This window comes from Mya arenaria, chromosome 2 (genome assembly GCF_026914265.1).
Source record: "Mya arenaria isolate MELC-2E11 chromosome 2, ASM2691426v1".
Taxonomy (NCBI): domain Eukaryota; kingdom Metazoa; phylum Mollusca; class Bivalvia; order Myida; family Myidae; genus Mya; species Mya arenaria.
In genome coordinates, this window is record NC_069123.1 from 55,761,319 (window position 1) to 55,780,452 (window position 19,134).

A 19,134-nucleotide genomic window follows, 5' to 3' on the forward strand; every position below is an offset into this window, starting at 1 on the left:
TACTGTAAGGAAGCAGGTTGTTTTTAAAGTCCAAGCATGTATTTGCGCGATGTTTTGTTGTTCTTATTTACTTTAAGGAAGCAGGATTTCGACCCGGAATGCGTACCCTACGGGGTAATGATACGCATCGGGCAATATCGTGTGACACACCCGGGCCTACTATCCTCGTTTTTAGTCTTTAAATATATAATTTGAGTATCGCCGCAAATTTGACATTACGTGCGTCCGTACTGGGCACGGGTCGCTTAAAAAGGATAAATTTTGTTTGCATTTGTTGATTGATTAGTGTTTTTGTGTGTTGTTGTTTACTTCAAGGAAGCAGGATTTCGACCCGGAATGCGTACCCTACGGGGTAATGATATGCATCGGGCAATATCGTGTGACACACCCGGATCTACTCTCCTCGTGTTTATTTTAAATTTATAACTTGAGTATCGCTTCAAATTTGTCAAAACGATTGTCCGTTTTGGGCACGGGTCGCTTAAAAATGTTAAATTTTGTTTGGATTTGTTGATTTATTAGTGTTATAGATTTTACTTACATCCCCGTTTCATTACATGCTATCATATTTTGTGTGGTATTAGATCTTATTTAGGTATTTTATTTCCGATAAGTATGCAAGTACTGCTCTTCTTACCGTCTCTAAATAATCAGGTTCGGAAAACAGCTGGTGATATCTATCAATTACTGGCATATTTAGTTTTAGTAGTTCTGTTTTGAGGTTTTCCCGTTGTTCCTTATATGATGGACATTTGAAGAAAATGTGGTAAAATGTTTCTTTGTCACCACATTGGTTACAGCAGTCAGTATTTGCATAGTTTTCAGCAGCTTAGCATGCTAGTTCCTAATCGAAGTCGTGTGTAGAATTTATCTTTTAGTGTATTTGTACTGTATGTTTTGATTGTAGTCTTGGGATGCAGCATCATTACCATCAACAACAGATTGGTTCAATTTGATAAAATGTTCATAAAATACCTGACTAGAAATTTTTGAAACAGTAATTTTCCTATCACCAGAATACTTGTTTAGCATATTCCAGAATGCTTTAGGATCATTAGAGCGTAAATTAATAAGTTTTTTTTTATTTACATCATTATTAAACAATCTTACTTTCATGTTAATTGTCTTATTTTTATAACATTTACTACTATTAACCATCATATCATAACTATCCAAAGTTTTTATCCTTCAATAATAATTATTATCATGTATATATCTTTTCCTAGCAGTATCACAGTCAGCATCAAACCATGGTTTCTTTTAAGAAGTATGTGGTTTGTACATAGAGGCCTTCTTAGCAACAATAAGATTACAGTTATCAGCAGCATTAACAAAGAGTTCAGATATTTTATTTTTTAAACTATTAATACTATCTTCAGAATACTTTTTATTGTTAAAAATAGAATCAACTTCTGACTGTAAATTTAACTAGGTGTCTTCATCAAAGCTAGACAAAGATCTATCTTTTACAGTGTTATACCAGAAGGTTTTTTAACTTCATCTTCTATAAAGTCAACATCAAAGTCATTATCATTATCTTGATTATCAGTATTATCTGACAAATTATGACAACAAAACTTAAAAGAAATAGACGAGTGGTGTGCGTCCGATAAGATCCAAAAGTCGTTAACAACAAAGTTATTATTATTAGGGAAATTACAATGTGACAATAAAAAATAGTCAACCAAACTCGTGTTTTAACATGTACATTTACCCAAGTACATATCATTTCAACATTTACCATTAGCAATACAAAGTCCAATAGATTTGCACAGATCCGATAGGCAATAACCATAGTTATTGATATTACTCTGATCTAATGAAAATCTTTCTAATGGAATACCCAGATCCAAAATAGTTTTAATTGACATTTGTCTAGTAGCAATATCATCTAAATTATTATCTGCTACATAAGGGTCAAATTCAACGTAATCTAACAGCTTGCAACAGTGTGCATTAAAATCACCAAAAATATGAAATGATGCATTGTTTTATTGTGCAAGTAAATCCACAATGTTACTTTCAATGTTATCAAAAATCTCTAATGAACTTTAGCAGTGTGTGTATACCACGTGATAAAATGCTACGTCGGAAGGCAATATTTTGCTTCGAATTAATTCTTTAAACAAAGGTAACTTCACTATTTTTTCACCATTTTAAATGAAACATAGCTCAACTTTGCCGCTTATGGAGTCCCGCCTTCGGTCTTTTAGCAGAGTTTGATTGAGAGTTAAGTTTCTAAACACGTTGACAAACATTTTCACAATACGGCCGTCTGACGGAGCACTGTCAAAACACTATTTTGGAAACATGTTTGTCGAAGTGTTTGATGACACTAATCACCTTATCAAACTCCGATAATAAAACGAGGGCGGGGCTCAATAAACGGCGTAGACTGGTCTTTGTTTTATTTAAAATGGTGTAGTAGCATATATGACGTAATTTATCACGTGCAATACACACACTGTATAGGGTGATCCTTCGATCGGGAGGAATATAGACAACTGCAAAGATATGGTCAGTATTATTAAACTTATACAATAAAGTGTTTTCATTACTAACATCAAATACAGATAAATGCTTAAGTAAACTATTTTTTATCAAAATACCAACACCTCCAGATTTCCTTTTAAATACTTCGAAAACAACATCGGATGTATTTGGACGTTTTACATACTCAAAATAGTCCGTTGAAAGTAGATCGCGTAGTAATTATATCTAGCAGTTAACCTTTATGACTAAACTTTTAGAATTCTTTATTATGTTAATTTGCAATAATACACTTCACTGGCAATCAATTGAAACCTAGATCAATAAATACAACTCTAAAACACTACTTTTAATTAATGATATAATTCGAAAATTTACGAACTATTTTAACTGATGTACCGTCATACATCCGAGGTTGTTTTCGATAAAATGGCCGAGGAGCTCCGAATGGGTACCAATAGTGTCTACTTTCGCTTTCTACTAAACAAATCTGTTTGACTTTAAACAGTTTAGTCGTAGGACGGACATTATACGACTTGGATCTACTTGTCTTTTGGGTGAGTTTTATTTTGTGTATATTATTTTATTTTTGCATAACAATTGTTTGAAACCTTTACTGTAACAGAAGGAGAAAATCGAGAGACGTACATGTAGTCAACATTTTTAGCAAAAAATGTCAAAATCACAGGAGCAGAGGGGTTACTGGACTTACCCAAATACGCAAAATTACCGAAATTCGCAAAAATACCGAAAAGTCGCAGACAGTTACCGAAAACGCAAGACAGTTACCGAACTATATTTCAAGAGCTATCCTATTCGTATATTAATAATACACATTGTAGACAAAAAAAATATACAAAAATATTAAGAAATATTGAATTTATTGACTTAGGAATTCGCTAATTTAGCCAGTAAGAGTTATCTCCCGTCATCAGCTGAAATATGACTGAATGGTTATGGTTAAAAGTAAATTAAGATTCGAAAGTCAAATCGTCTTATGATAATACTACCTGTACTGCCTAAAGACGCATTCAGTTTAGTCACTTTATTTCCATATACGATGTTGGTAAAATCCTGAAAATACACAATGGAATTCAGCGTTATTACTGATTTTAACAAAGCTGTAAAAACTTATAGAGCAAATGTATATTCCTTGATTCACGGCATTAAACAATAGTATACAATACGAGTGTCTACTGTTAAACATCTTGGTACGAAACAATTTGAGTACATATCATTAATTTACAAAATCGAGCGTGACCCCTTTTCAGCAAATTATTCTTTACATATAGATATTGGAAATAATTACAGGTATATATTACAACATATGTGATGCTTATTATTATAAAATTAGTTTAAATTACACATGATCTGTTCTGTAACTATACATATGTACATTTTTTCAACATCGTATATGGAAACAAAGTGGTTAAATTGAATGCGTCTTTATCTACATGTTACATTATGCAATATGAAATCGTTAAGGCTATCTTGTAAGCGGTATTTGTTTACCAAAGCGCATATGTTAGGTATAATTAGCCAAGCATTGGATTACTTGTTAGAGGTTAAGAAATGTTATATATTTCCTTATACTGAAAAGTTGTCGCGTTTAACTATCGGAAGGCAACGTCATTATCTTTTGCAAAAAAGATGATTTGCGGATCTCGACTAGGCTTATTAGACGATATAGTCACACAATTGACTCACACATGTCGGAACCAGTGTATTTATTAAAGCCTTGAATCATTTTAACAACATAATGTTGAGGTATATTGATACTATCGAGATCCGATGACACAATCGTTTCCATACAAAATATTTGGATTAATGAGTGTGTTTTTTCTTTAATGATCTAAGACCCTCGGCATGTAGTCCATAACCTTTCATAGCATGGAATGAGTTTTTGCCCTTTTGGCACCATTCTTCAATATGTATTGTTGACCGCATCCCATATTTAGAGTTAACTAATATCCCTAAATAAGTGGACGATTCGACGTAACTAAGCGATTGTCCGGCAAATGTTACTAATAATAGAACTGACAAGCGTTTTGTGGAGAACGACAAACAACAATATTTTGAAGTGTTGATTTCAAATGTGTAAAGAAATGCGTAGTATTGTACGATATCAAGCATATGCTGAAGACCGGAGGGCGTCAAAGCAACCAGTGTAATGTCAGCTGCGTGGGTAGGTTTCCCTGCAGTAATTGTACCAAATTTGGCGCCAAAGCCGGATTTTTCTAATCGATTAAGCAAGTCGTTAATATGCACTAAATAATAAAAACCTGCTAATACGTCCCCTTGGCGGACAGATCTACGTACATTTATAGAGTCGGACGTTGAATCAGACCACCTCACGTATGTTGTAAGGTTTTGGTAACCATTAAGTAGCGTATTCCATAGCATTCCTTGAATTTCAAGATCGTACAATATCAAAAATAAGGAGTCCTGCCAGACAACATAAAAGGCGCATCTCATATCTAACTGAGCTACATATACATTATTTCCACTATCGATATTATGCGTAATTACTTCCTGAAGGTTAAAGGCTGCAGTTATACAACTCAGTCCTTTTTGAAACCCTTGTTGTTGTTTGTTCGGAAATTTGGAAAATGACATATCAAGTCTAATTACGATGACTCGCACGAATATTTTGCAAAACGTAGAAATAAGATAAATTGGCCTGTAACTACTAGGACTTGACCGTGGCATGCCATTTCCTTTGTAAATAGGGATGATGTAACTACGTTTCCATGACGCTGAATACTCTTCGTAGCGTACTATATTATTAAACAGAACCTTAAGGGCCATAATAACTGGTTGCCCGCAGTATAAAACGTGTTCATTTAACACCGAGTCTGAACAGGGCGCTTTTCTACGTTTTCATCTTTTTATCGCGACCCTAATTTCATGTTCTGATATTTCTTTAAATGTAGTGTTATCTGGTAAAGATTCGCAATTCTCTTCATTAATTCTGTATTTGACTTTACGCTCAAACCTTGAAAGCGGCTCATTATAGCCAACATCAAATACGGATCGGTCAAAACCAGCAAAACCGAGTTTTGAACCACTGTTAGGGTTTTTATTTTTAACCTTCTAAGATGTCGCCCGAATAACTTGTGATCTTTTCCTGCCGCGTTATCGATTTTATCAAAAACATATGAACATATGTTTCGGAGAGTCTCCGCTATGTAGCTTTAAAAAGGGATTTTACTCGCTTGAATCTTTTAAATGAATCATCGCTAGGATTGCGCGGACGACCATTTTGTATCCATTGTAATCGTTCGTGTTTTGCAGTTAAATATAATTGTTTAATTTCATCATTCCAGTAAGTTTTTGGTTTGTGTATCGTGTTGTGTGTCACACGTACTGATACAATGGTCTCATTTAATGTATTTACGTTTGGGAGTATAAATAACTTCTCGTTTTTTAGGAATGAATAAGGCTACTATTAGCGACTTAAATTTGTATTCATTATAAACATAATTATCTTCATTTCTAACTCTCATTCTCTCATTGCTTTATTAGTTTTATACTCTCTGTATATCAATTGTTAAAAGTATCTATAAATAAATATATATTTCCTACATCTTGAGCAATCTAAATGCATCCAAAAGCATAGGTAATCATTTTGTAGTATTTTTTGATATCTAATAATAGACATGGCAAATAACTCACACCTGTTCTTAATACAAGAAGTAACGCATAATGACCACCAAGTGAAATACATCTGTTCGTAGTTTTTTTAAAACATACATGTACATTCCGGTCTCTTGCAAAAAAGACTTTGAACTGTGTCTATAGTATTAATATTCTTACAGCACAAGATATGTTACCCATAACATACAATTGGCTTAATCATAATATCAACAAGAGCTGTCGTTAAACAGCGCTCTCGACTTTGCCGCTTTGACTTAGAAGTGAATACAATAACAATGTAATATTACCAAGTTTAGTCTATTTATGTCAAACCCAACTAAAAGTATTCAATACATAAGCTGACTTTGATGCTCCCCTCCCACCACCTGAAAAATGACGCAAGTCATTCAAATAACTTGATTTCCTTTCACACGCTGGAGCATCCCTAGCCAGCAGAAAAAAGCGGATTAAAAGATAACATGAATCTGCACAATTTTCATAAAATCAAAACACTGAAAGTTTAGTTATGTAAGGACGCTATTTGCAACCTTAAATGCTGTATGAGGAATTCATCATCAAAAACAAGAAGGCAAGTACTCTTGAAAGTATTGGCGTTATATCCACGGTTTAAATAAAATCCAAGGAATTCATTGAGTCTATCTGCTCAACTAGCTGCTGAAAACCTTTTAATTTAAAGTAAAATAGAAATTTTCTTTACAACATCACCATAAAAATTGGAATGAGTAATACTATTAGCAATCAGCGATTTAAGACTACTATTGTACTTCGATATAATTTTTGACATCTATCAATATTCTAGCAAATCTTATCTTTCTTTTATTGCGAATAATACAGGTAGACATTATATTATAATGTAATATAATTATAATATAAATAAAAAACAACTAATGAACCAGATTTTTGGGGTCGGATGTTAAAGCATAGTATATTTGAATTTGAAAAGACATAAGATACACTTAACCATAATAAATTATAGCCGAACTTCTCATCTTTAAAATACTAGGTTATATTGCCAGGTGGGTTTCGCAATGTTTTAAACACAAAAGATATGAGTTTGCTTGTGAGTATTAGCTTTTCACAATCATTCCCACACATTATCCTTTGGAAAGATATTATATTGACATCATGTCTATGAATAGCTGGTAAATATTTTCTTCTTTCATTTGCAAAGTGGGTGCATTTCAGAAAGTAATGAAATTCATCGCCAATGTCATTTAAGTTAAATAAATTACATTTTCGGTCATTTCTTTGAATACCATGCCAGAGACCCGTTTCAACGGGCAAATAATTATTGCAAAGTATGAAATTTATGAGCGGCTGGATAAACATTTCTGGAATTAAACCATAAAAATCTTCAAACTTATGATCCGTTTTGTAAATCCTATAATTGTAACACTTTGGAGACTCATTTACAGTACTATTTCAAGATTGCTTGTATTGATCATTTAGCGAATTTTAAACAAGATTTAACAAATATACCGTCAAAGTACTGGTTTTGCCATATAAAACTAAGTCCACATTCATCAAAATATTCTTAACATTGTCTAGCCATAGATATTTCTAATTGACTCATTATAAAGTAGTTTTTACAATATCGACGATGAATTGTAGTTATTGTGAGTTAGTTTATACCAGAATCCTAGAATCCGTTTCTTAATAACAATACTGGGTGGGAATCTACCTAAGTCGCTATACATATTTTTTGGCATTTGCAAATGTTTTATTCTTTGAAAATATAACACCAAGGTATTCATAAGTTTCTACAACTTCAAACCTTTGACCTAAAACTGTTATATTTCTATCCCTTCTAGCTATATCACCAAATACTAATATCTTCATTTTATCTACATGTATATCTAACTTCTACATTTCGCTATAATTAACAAAGTTTTCCATTGACAATATAAAATCGTTTTCATTCTTTGCAAAGATAAGTGTATCATCAGCATATATAAAAGTACAACAAGTTTAAGATACACATCTAGGTTATCATCATCAATATTCACACTGGGCGTATTTCTACTTAACATATAATGCTCTAAATCATTCAGAAAAAGAGAAAACAAAACAGACGATAAATTTTCTCTTTGGCGTAGGCCTCTTCTACAGTTAAAAAAAATCAGAAGTGTTATTGTTCAACAGTAGGCAAAATTTAACACCTTGGTACATATTCTTAATAACTGAAAACAGTTTTCCATTGGAAATATATCTAATAAGTTTTGCCCAGAGGCCAGCACGCCAGACCGAATCAAATGCTTTCTTAAAATCTATAAAAGCACAGAACAATTTATCTTTCTTATTCTTACAGTATTCTGCTAGCATATGGAGTACAAATATACTATCAACAGTACTATTTTTCCTAAAACCTGCTTGGTTTTTATTGAGGAGTTCATTCTCTTCGACATAACTGGCACGTCTTTCATTTAAAATCTATTATATATATATATAGCCGTGCACAATTTGCCTAGGCAGCTCAGTAATGTAATAGATCTATAGTTTTCGGGTAATTTTGCATCACCTTTATTTTATATATATCGGTACTATAACACCGACTAGCCAAGTTTCTGGTATTACACCAGTGTTAAGTATTTTATTAAGTAATTTTACATATATATCTATAAAGCGATTGCTAGTTGACTTAATAAAGTCGTTTGAAATTTTACATGTATCTATGCCACTGGCTTTTCTATTCTTTAAGTTCTTAATTGACCTCATAATTTCTTCAGCAGTGATGACCTCATCGAGATGATAAATATAGTCAATGTTTGGATAAATTACCTGAGGCTGCTCTTCATTGATATTATCTACAGAGTTCAGATCTTTAAAAAGGTTATAAAATTCATTTTCATCAACATTTTTGGTTAACTATTAATGTATTTCTAATATTTCCTGAGCGATTAACTTCTCATTTGTCTTATTGTCGTTTTAAATGACCGTCGGAAATTTATAACAGCGTTACAAATAGCCTTTTTATATATTCTGCTAGCATTTAACATTTTATTTTATGAGTATTTGTCTTAGATGCAGAGTATCTGTTTTTGCTTCTAATAAAGCAGCTCTAGCTGCTTTACAATTGTCATGAATTGTGGTCAAACCATTTTTGATGTGTGAATTTCTTCTTATTATTATTTGTTGTATTGCTTTTAACATAAAAACCAAACGTATTCTTAGCTGACTCGACCAGTACATCGCCAAGCATTGAAACACTCTCGTGTATTATACGCTTATCATCTAGTTTGTTTACTGAATTAGTAAACCATATTTCTAAGATATTTTTTCAAGTTTTATCAATATCGGAATGAAATGTTCACCTCGTTCACACCGTGTAAATTATGTTTATCAGACAGCGGTATAAAACACCAGGGGATCTGTTTGGCTATGTATTTTTTCGTGAAAACATACAAGTACAATGTTATACAGAGTGATAGTAATATTCAGATAGTAATTTGCATGTCACACAAGTAAAGGTAATTATATATTAAGTAATATCAATTATGTTACAGAAATAGTCAATTCAAACATATCATTACGACACTGAAAGTCAATATGGTGACAAATACGATCAAGGGTAAGTATCAATTGATATTTGTGTAATATATATACTTATATTGGCAAGACATTGCCCGGGGAGGTTCTTGTTCATTATGGATACGTTATAAACAATACTAGATATTTGGGTTAAGATTGAGTTATACATAGTAAATAAGGTTGCAGTTATAAATGGTAAACGGCGGATGAGTAAACAAAGCGTACCGTACGCCAGTGGAGATGGTATTTTGTTCCTCGTTTTGTGCGAATACACGAATGTAATATTTTGATGAATGAACAAATAGTTTGGTTGTAAATATGGCAATCGGTGACAAACGAAGCTAGGGATTAATTTGTAGGGTAAGTATTTTTTTTCAATTTAGTGTGGTGTTATTTGTATTTTTCTTTTTAATTTTAAATGTTAGCATATGATCCGATCGATCGATGTATTAATAAATTCGGCTACATGATTTAAGTATTATTCGAATTACCCTACATATACATTTTCGAGAGTGTCTTCATCTGTACAAAGTTGACTAAGGAACTTGGTTAAAGTTTAAGGGCACCGTTATGATTGTGTCTAGTTAAAGTTTAAGCACAAGTTAATGTTAAACTTTTTGCTACTGAGCTTGTTTCTGTAGCTTTTTGCATAAATATTAAGATTTTCACGAAAGACTTCTATACCCTTTATTCGATTGACTAAATACTTCACACAGTTGTTTAAGGCCATCACACAATTAGGTTACTTGGGTTGACATATCTTGACCAAATTTTGTATATAGGAAGCGATTAAGGATACCTTTCATTGGATTGCGTTTGGGGCCCCAAGGGTAAAGGTCACTGTTACTAAAAATAGGAAAACAGTTGAAACTGAATAATTTTAGTCAGGGTTAACATATCCTGACCAAACTTGGTATAAAGGAAGAGTTTTTGGAGACCTTTCATGGGGTTGCATTTGGGGTCCCTAGGGTCAAGGTCACTGATACTAAAAATAGAAGAATGGTTGAAACTGAATAACTTTAGTCAGGGTTCACATAAGTTGACCAAACTTCATATTTAGGAAGAGTTTATGCATATGTTTCATTGGATTGTGTTTGGGGCCCCTAGGGTCAAGGTCAAGATGACCGAAAATAATAATAGTAAAATGGTTGAAATTGAATAACTTTAGTTATTGTTGACATATCTTGACTAAACTTCATATATATATATATATATATATATATATATATATATATATATATATATATATATATATATATATATATATATATATATATTGGAAAACTTTATGAATATATATCTTTCATCGTTTTGGGCCATTTGCATCAAGGTCAAGGTCACTGTTTCTTAAAATAAAAAAAATGATGGAAACTGAATAAGTTTAGTTAATGTTGATTTGCGTTTGGTGCCCCTGGAGTCATGGTCACTGGTACTAAAAAAACGCTTGCTACTAAAAAATATTAGGAAAGGTTGACATATTGTGACCAAACTTGGTATATAAAAAGAGTTTATGGAGACCTTTCATGGGATCGCGCTTGGGCCCCTAGGATCAAGGTTAAGGTCACTGTTATTAATAAAATAGTTGATACTGAATAACTTTAGTTTGGATTGACATATTGTGACCAAATTTGGTATAAAGGAAAAAGTTTATAGAATCATGTGATTGTGTTTTGGGCCCTGGGGTCATGGTCAATGTCAAGGTCACTTTTACTAAAAAAAGACAAGTGGTTATTACTGAATAACTTCAGCTAGGTTTGACATATTGTAACCAAACTTAGTATATAGGAATAGTTTATGGAGATGTTTCATTGGATTGTGTTTGGAGTGAATGTCACTGTTACTAAAAATAGAAAAATGGTTGGTACTGAATATCTTAACTAAGGGTTGACATATTGCAACCAGACTTGGTATATAAAAAGAAGAGTTGATGGATACCTTTCATGGCATTGTGTTTGGGTCTCCTATTGTCATGGTCAAGGTCACTGTTACTAAAAAAATATAACCATTTGGTACTGAATAACTTTAGTTATGGTTGACATATTGTGACCAAACTTGGTATGTATTAAGAGGTTATGGAGGACTTCCATGGGATTGCCTTAAGGACCCAAGGTCAAGTTCATTGTTACCAAAGAAGAGAAAATAGTTGAAACTGAATCTCACAACAAAGGCTGAAGTTCTTCTGTCAATCATTGAAAACCTGGTTTTGTAGCATTGAGAGGTTTCTTGTTTACTTTTTTATTTGACTTTTTTTATTGTTATTTGACTTTTTTATTGATTTTGAGAGGCAAATATAACATCTTATTGTTTTCATTTCTAAGCGGCGTATAGTTGAGAGTGCTGTCCTATGACAGCTCTTGTTACGATATATATATTAGATTACTTTTTTTCAACATTGCTCAACTTTTCCTGATTTGTTGGTTATTTATTTTACATTAATTGATTTATTGTGAGGTACAAAAGGTTAGAATAAGCTATGATGTTTTTTTTACTGTTTTTAAAGATATAAATATTCTTATCCGTTTGAACTGTACAATCAAATCAAGTCAGAGCGTCCAGATCACACTGACTTTCAGTTCACAATCAACAGTTCTTGCCCGTTTTCACATTCTTGCTTTATTTAAGTGGCATGAGGATAAAGTCATTACAAATACAAAATTGTCAATTGAATGGTTTATTGAAGTTCATCCGTTTTACACATTTCATGCATTGCAATATGTATTGGAAACATTGTTATTTGAGTGCTTTTCAAAACTTAAAATATGGTTAATTGTGAAAAAAAATGTATTTATTAATGAATAAGTTTACAAAGAAGAACAGTAAACAGTAAAGCTTATTTGAAAAGTTCAAAATATAAACGGAACAAGTGTTCTGTACAATGGTTTGGCAGCCCATATTTTAGTTCGTTTAATATATTTCAATATCAGTGTGCAATTTTACCATTAATGTACTTTGTTACATCTGAAAAGCATTTATGACATTGATCAGAATTAGAGAAATAAATAGCTTTTATCATAGTTGTCTCATTTATAACAAGATATATACTAATATATAGAAAAATCACTATATTTCACTAGCACAATTTGCAATAAGATCACCTAAGATGCCCTTTTTGTGGTCACCAAGATGAATAAGTGGTATAGTACTTCGGTTTCCCCTACAACACAATATCAGTCGTGTGCATAATATATTAAAATATTACCTATTAAATTAGTCTCAAACTAAATATGCCAAAAAGCTTTGTATTGTTACCATAAAGTGTATTTTCACAGATCACATTCTTCACAACTGTCGTTCCTATTCTTGAAGAATAGGGACCTATTCATCACAGGTGTGAAGAATTGGATCTCCTTTTCCATACAACACTGTCACATATTACATGTCACATTTCTATGAAAAGTATGATTTTCTTGATACATAGCATTTTTATTAGACATTCACATTACAATGTATGTCACATTTCATATTAGGATCCTATTTTTCTTAAACAAAGCCAATATGCATTGCGCATGAAGGGTGCCAATAATGCAAATGTTTTTAAAAAAAAATGCCATACAAAATCCTGAATGCCACTTCATATGAATTGTGTATGCGTTAAGGAAAATGAAGCTATACAATTTCATTCAGGAAGTTATGTTTTGTCATCTCAACATGACTAGTTTTGGACATGTTTATTTTTTCTTCCTTGTTTATTTAGCTGAAATAAGATATCTTTGAGCTAAGTTATTAATTTACTTTACTGCATTGAAGATTGTGTGCTTTTTTATACCACGACAAACATTAAAGTTTAAACTTTGAAGGGGGTCACGGGAGTTGTAACAGTCAACTTCCCCGTATTTTGAAAAAATACTGCCATCCTGTTGGCCAAAAATGATTTCACCCATTATAAAATGATAAAAAAATATGTTTATTTTTGCCATTTACTAGATGCGACCTTAAGGGATATTATAAGGGATACATGTTTACAATGGTGACCCTTATCTATGGATAACATTAGATTGCAACTTGAAAAGTAAATACTTAGTAAAACACATTTCTTTCAACTTTTCTTAAACCATGCTGTAGAGAAACCATTTCAATGTACGTAAAAAGGGAAAAAACACTTTTATAAAACATGTATTATTAAGAATGATAGTCAAACAGCTATAACGAAAATCAACAAAATTATTCGCTTCCTTTTCAATGTGACTGAAGGCCAGTCCCTTCAAGACGTAAGTTGTGGATGGATGTTATTTTTAATAATGTTTTCTTTGTTTTTTTCCCAGAGTCAGAACAATGATGCTATTCATCAAAAAAATATATGATCACAATGTTATAAATGCTAAGGCAGACTTTGTTGTATTTTTTTAGTTTCAAACAATAACTGCATCATATCTTTGATATGTTTTTGCCGTTAGTAGGTACTCTGAATTGTATTCCTTTGCCTGCAGATAAAGTTGGGATCCATAATCATAGAAGTTATAACTTGTGGTTTACCTATTATTTTATAATTAATTGATTTATTCTTAAATTCCCTCAAGTAAATGCATACTTTGATAAGATCTACCATTTATGTTTTTACTTCTTGGGACTGTTGGGATAAGGGTGCACACTACTAGTTTTAAATTTACATTTTGCTGACTGTTCCAAGGCGGAACCTAAGGCCACACCAAATTGATATTTCGTTCCTCGGATTTACCGCTCCTATTTTTTTGAAAATGTAAAAAAAAATATTTTTTTTTTTGTGCGCCCGCACCTCCATTTTGATCGCCAAGCAGATTTTTTTCAGTAAGCGTAAGTTTATCACCTTATATTTTGTTTTTATTTGCAGCATAATCTGGGATTGTAATGCACTTGTCAATTGTAACCGCTGCCCCGCCCACCCCTCGCCCTTGTTCCAGGGGTATACCGGGGACAGCAGAGACAATGGGCTGTGTTTTTACCTTACAGGTGGCCCTGCAGTGCCTAGTGAATGTGGTTTTGTCTTCACATTGAAAATAGTCGGGAATGGCCTCACATAGGTATTCGGGGATTGGGGGGCCATTTGGCAGGGATTTTACCAGCACTGTGTCCTTGCAGGTCGGGTATTTTACCCGGGTTTTGAGAGACCGGAAGTCAAAGTCCCCGCTATTCCGGACTTAGGGGGGGGGGGGGGGGAGGGGGCATATACAATTGGCTGGTGCATAAAAACATCTAAATAACCAAAAAAAGTACTCTAAAAAATATCCTTCTTTTTGTTTTAATAAGCACATGTCATTGCATTTCCTGTGATAATAAAAACAAAATTTAGTCTAAGGTATGTTAAATGGAGTCTGATGTTTGATGATGCCTGTGTAAGTGATCATTTTTTACAAATACAAAATCAATCCTAAGTTCTGTCTAAATACAGTTGCATATGATGTTAAACTGATGCAGGTAGATTTATATAAGTCGTTTCAAACTTTTTACTAAAAGCAGGGTTATTTATTATTATGAATGTTCGTCATATTAAAGTACGTTTTAATTATATAAGAAATTAGATTTATCCATATAATGTTTGTACTAAACACGGATGAATAAATAGTGTGTATTCCGACATTTTGCCAATGTCCATTAGAGGTTCAGTTCAAGATGGCATTAAAATGGGTTTAAGGGCAATTATTTTGAACAATCCTTCTTATTTATATTGATTATAAGGAAAAATATATTTTTCGCTCTTCGCTCACTTCGGTTTTAATGAAAACTGACAAACAATTTTTTTTATTTTTTTTTCGCTCGCTCGCTCCAATTTTTTTTGGCAAAAATCCGAGGAACTAAACAATAATTTGGTGTGGCCTAACAATCATTGATAAACATCCCTAGTATTAAATGTTATACCTGTATGTGTAGTGTGTTGTTTGTTGAGTTTTGTGTGGTTGCTCCATATTTCTTGTTTTTTTTTACTATATTGATAGTTTTTCTGTTTAATCTCATTGGCGTTGACCCAGTGTACCATTGAACGGGCTTTATGTTTAAACTTTCAACTACTGGACTTGTTCCTGTAGTTGTTCATATACACAAGTATGAATATTAACATGAATACGGTACTTTAAACTACATACAACATTGATTACTATAAGGTCAAGGTTAGGCCACAACAAATTGATCATTTGTTCTAGAGATTTTGCCAAAAAAAAGGAGGAGCGAGCGAGCGAAATAAAAATACTTTTTCCTAAATTTAAGGCAAATCAGAGGCGAGCGCAAGGCGAAAAATGAAAAAAAAATTAAAAAGTTACCAAATTTATCATACAGTGTATGTCAAGAAATGCTTATTAATTGTAAACATAGGTTCAGTTATTAATGAAAAGGTTTTGATTGTATCACATGCAAATCTGTCTCAATATTTAACAAATGGCAATAAGGTCCAGTGCTTTACTATTAACTTCAATTTAAACGTGGATTTATTGTAAAAACAACATTCCTCATAGTAACATACAATTATTTGAAGACCAAAAAGAAAACTATTGTATTCATTCCGTAACTTACTATTACAAAAAAACACATTTTAGACTTGTAAGAGTAATTCATGATTTGAAGACCAAAAAGAAAACTATTGTATTCATTCCGTAACTTACTACTACAAAAAACAAACATTTTAGACTTGTAAGAGTAATTCATGATTTGAATCAGGTCTAAGTTAAAACCTCTTGAAGCACATGATTAAATTGTAGTGACATTGACATTGCAGAAGATCGAAAATGTAAATAACACAGAGAACATATCTAAAAAAAACACTGTGGATTAAATTGCGGGACAACATAAATGAAGCAGTATCAAACAAATCTGCAAATGTGGCACCAGTCATTATATTAGAGCAGGTGCTGGAATAAAGATATTTCCCTTTAAAGAATCCGCCTTTACCCCGAACCTATGGTTTATAGGTCCGTGCCTTGAAAAAGACTATCATGTCGGCCTCCATAGCTTCAATGCCCATAAGAAACAGGCCACTTTAATTACAGGCCATTTTATACAAATCGATCAAAGAAAACAAGTGGATAAAAACGAAGAATTGAGAAAATTAAAACAGTCATTTTACTTATAAAAGGTTTTATTTTCTGGTTTTACTGATGTTTTTTTTATACTGTCCATGTGTATGTAATGCACTAGTCAATTGTAACCACGTTTATAACGATAATGATTATATGAAAACTGAGAAATGCATTTTAGAAAAATTTAAAAATAACTCACGAAAACATGTTCAATTGTTGTAAGTCGTGTGTCCGTGTATTTTAATATAAGTTTTGCACTCAAAATTCGATTTAGTTATTATTTAACACAAAATTTTGAGTACAAAACAATGAATTACTTAAAACACACATAAATAATTATTGCTTTCGACTCTGTGAAACTGTTGTTGTTTACTGAAGACTGTAATCCATTGACTTTGACACTGATTTTCATTTTAAACGTGTATTTTACATTACGAAAACTGAAAGTAACCCGAAAATTAATACCGGAAATAAATAACAACGGTGCGTCCTGCAAAATATTCCCGACAAAAAAGACTGTCAACAAATATCGGCTGTTTTGCGGTTACCCGGACCTGATTTTGTCCTGACACGAGGAAATTTTGCTCGCGAAGAATGTAAAGCATGGAAATACCTTCAAAAAAGGCGAAGTCGACGTTGAAGGATTAAATTCTTAGTAAAAGAATTTCAGAAAATAGAGGAAATTCAGAAGTAAAAAAATAAATAATATGCGTGGCCAAATAGTAAGTGCGGGCGCCAAAAAAAAGTTTTTTTTTTTTTTTTTTTCGTTTTTCAAATTTTAGGTGCGGCAAATCCGACGAACAAATGATCAATTTGTTGTGGCCTTATTGTCAATTTAAAGCTGCACTCTCACAGATTGAACGTTTTGATTTTTTTTGTCTTGGAACGAGCCATTTTTTGCGAAAATCCATGGAAACCAGTTAAATAAGACTGCTGACAAAAAACAAGATCAAAAATTGATGTTTTATGCATTTTTCAGTTAGTAACGGTTTAGGCCATAAAATTTTCGAACGGAAATATGAAAATCTACGATCTGATTTTTTGTCAGCAATCTTATATCATTGGTTTGCACATATTTACGCTAAAATTTGCTCTTTCCAAGACAAACAATAAAAAAATTGTAAAAATGTGTGAGAGCAGCTTTAAATTACACATTATTTAATACACTTTTAACCAGGTTTTCACATATAGCGAAACCTGGTTATTAGAAAGACTATTATAACGTCGTTGTTCGGACAGGTGGCCGGGCGGGCAGCCAAACCGCGGGGCGGCGTCAAACTCACCTATGAAACTGAATAATTTTAGTAAGGGTTGACATATCTTGACCCAACTTGGTATAAAGGAAGAGTTTATGGATACCTTTCAGGGGATTGTGTTTGGGGTCTCTTAGGGTCAAGGTAAAAGTCACTGTTACTAAAAATAGAAAAACGGTTGAAACTGAAAAACTTTAGTTAAGGTTGACATATCTTGACCAAACTTGGTATAAAGAAAGAATTTATGCATACCTTTCATGGAATTGTGATTGGGGTCCCTAGGTTCAAGGTCAAGGTCACTTTACAGTACTAAAAATAGAAAAAAAACGGTTGAAACTGATTAACTTGAGTAAGGGTTGACATATCTTGACCAAACTTGGTATAAATGAAGAGTTTATGGATACCTTTCATGGGATTGTGTTTGGGGTCCCTAGGGTCAAGGTCAAGGTCACTGTTACTTAAAATAGAAAAATGGTTGAAACTGAATAACTTTAGTTAAGGTTGACATAACTTGACCCAGCTTGGTACAGGCTGTGTCAAACTCACGTATGAAACTTAATTATTTTAGTAAGGGTTGATATATCTTGACCAAACTTGGTCTATAGGAATAGTTTAGGGATACCTTTCATGGGATTGCGTTTTGGGTCCCTAGAGTCAAGGTCAAGGTCACTGTTACTTAAAATAGAAAAATGGTTGAAACTGAATAACTTTACTTAGGGTTGACCATTATCTTGACCCAACTTGGTATAAAGGAAGAGTTTATGGATACCTTTCAAGGGATTACGTGTGGGGTCCCTAGGGTCTAGGTCAATGTTACTAAAAATAGAAAAACAGACACAGGTTGAAGTTCTTCTGTCAATCATTGAAAACCTGGTTTTGTCGCATTGCGGCGTTTCTTGTATTTATTTTCTCTTACATCTGAAGGGTTTCATAATAAATATTTATTCTTAAACAAACTCATATTTCTTGTGTCTACATTTTTCCTATGATTTTATTCTTTTATGTTCTAGATAATCTTTATGCAACAGGCTTAGCTAGATAAGTGTGGATAAGTCTGAGTGAGACATTTCAATAAAACAATAATATGTTTGTTTTAAAAGGGTCACTTTTATTCAAGACTTCAAACTGTATTGTGTTCCATTACATATTTTTAGACTTTGTGTGTTACCAAATTGAGGACATTAAATGTGTTTTTAAAATATATCTTTTCAGGAACAGTATAA

The 19,134-nt window shown here is 32.6% G+C and overlaps 1 protein-coding gene across 3 annotated transcripts in view; it reads left to right on the top strand.

The window, feature by feature from the left end:
• The first annotated feature begins 2,910 nt into the window (after positions 1 to 2,910).
• Positions 2,911 to 19,134, top strand: part of LOC128208310 (uncharacterized) — a 62,494-nt gene continuing 46,270 nt past the window's right edge. The window contains exon 1 of one of the 3 annotated variants that reach the window (XM_052911879.1): positions 2,911 to 3,047. The gene's annotated coding sequence lies outside the window, so the exon portion shown is untranslated. Of the gene's footprint in view, positions 3,048 to 3,776; positions 3,802 to 9,881; positions 10,036 to 19,134 lie in introns of those variants that run through there. The other 2 variants (XM_052911886.1, XM_052911871.1) reach the window with 2 other exon arrangements.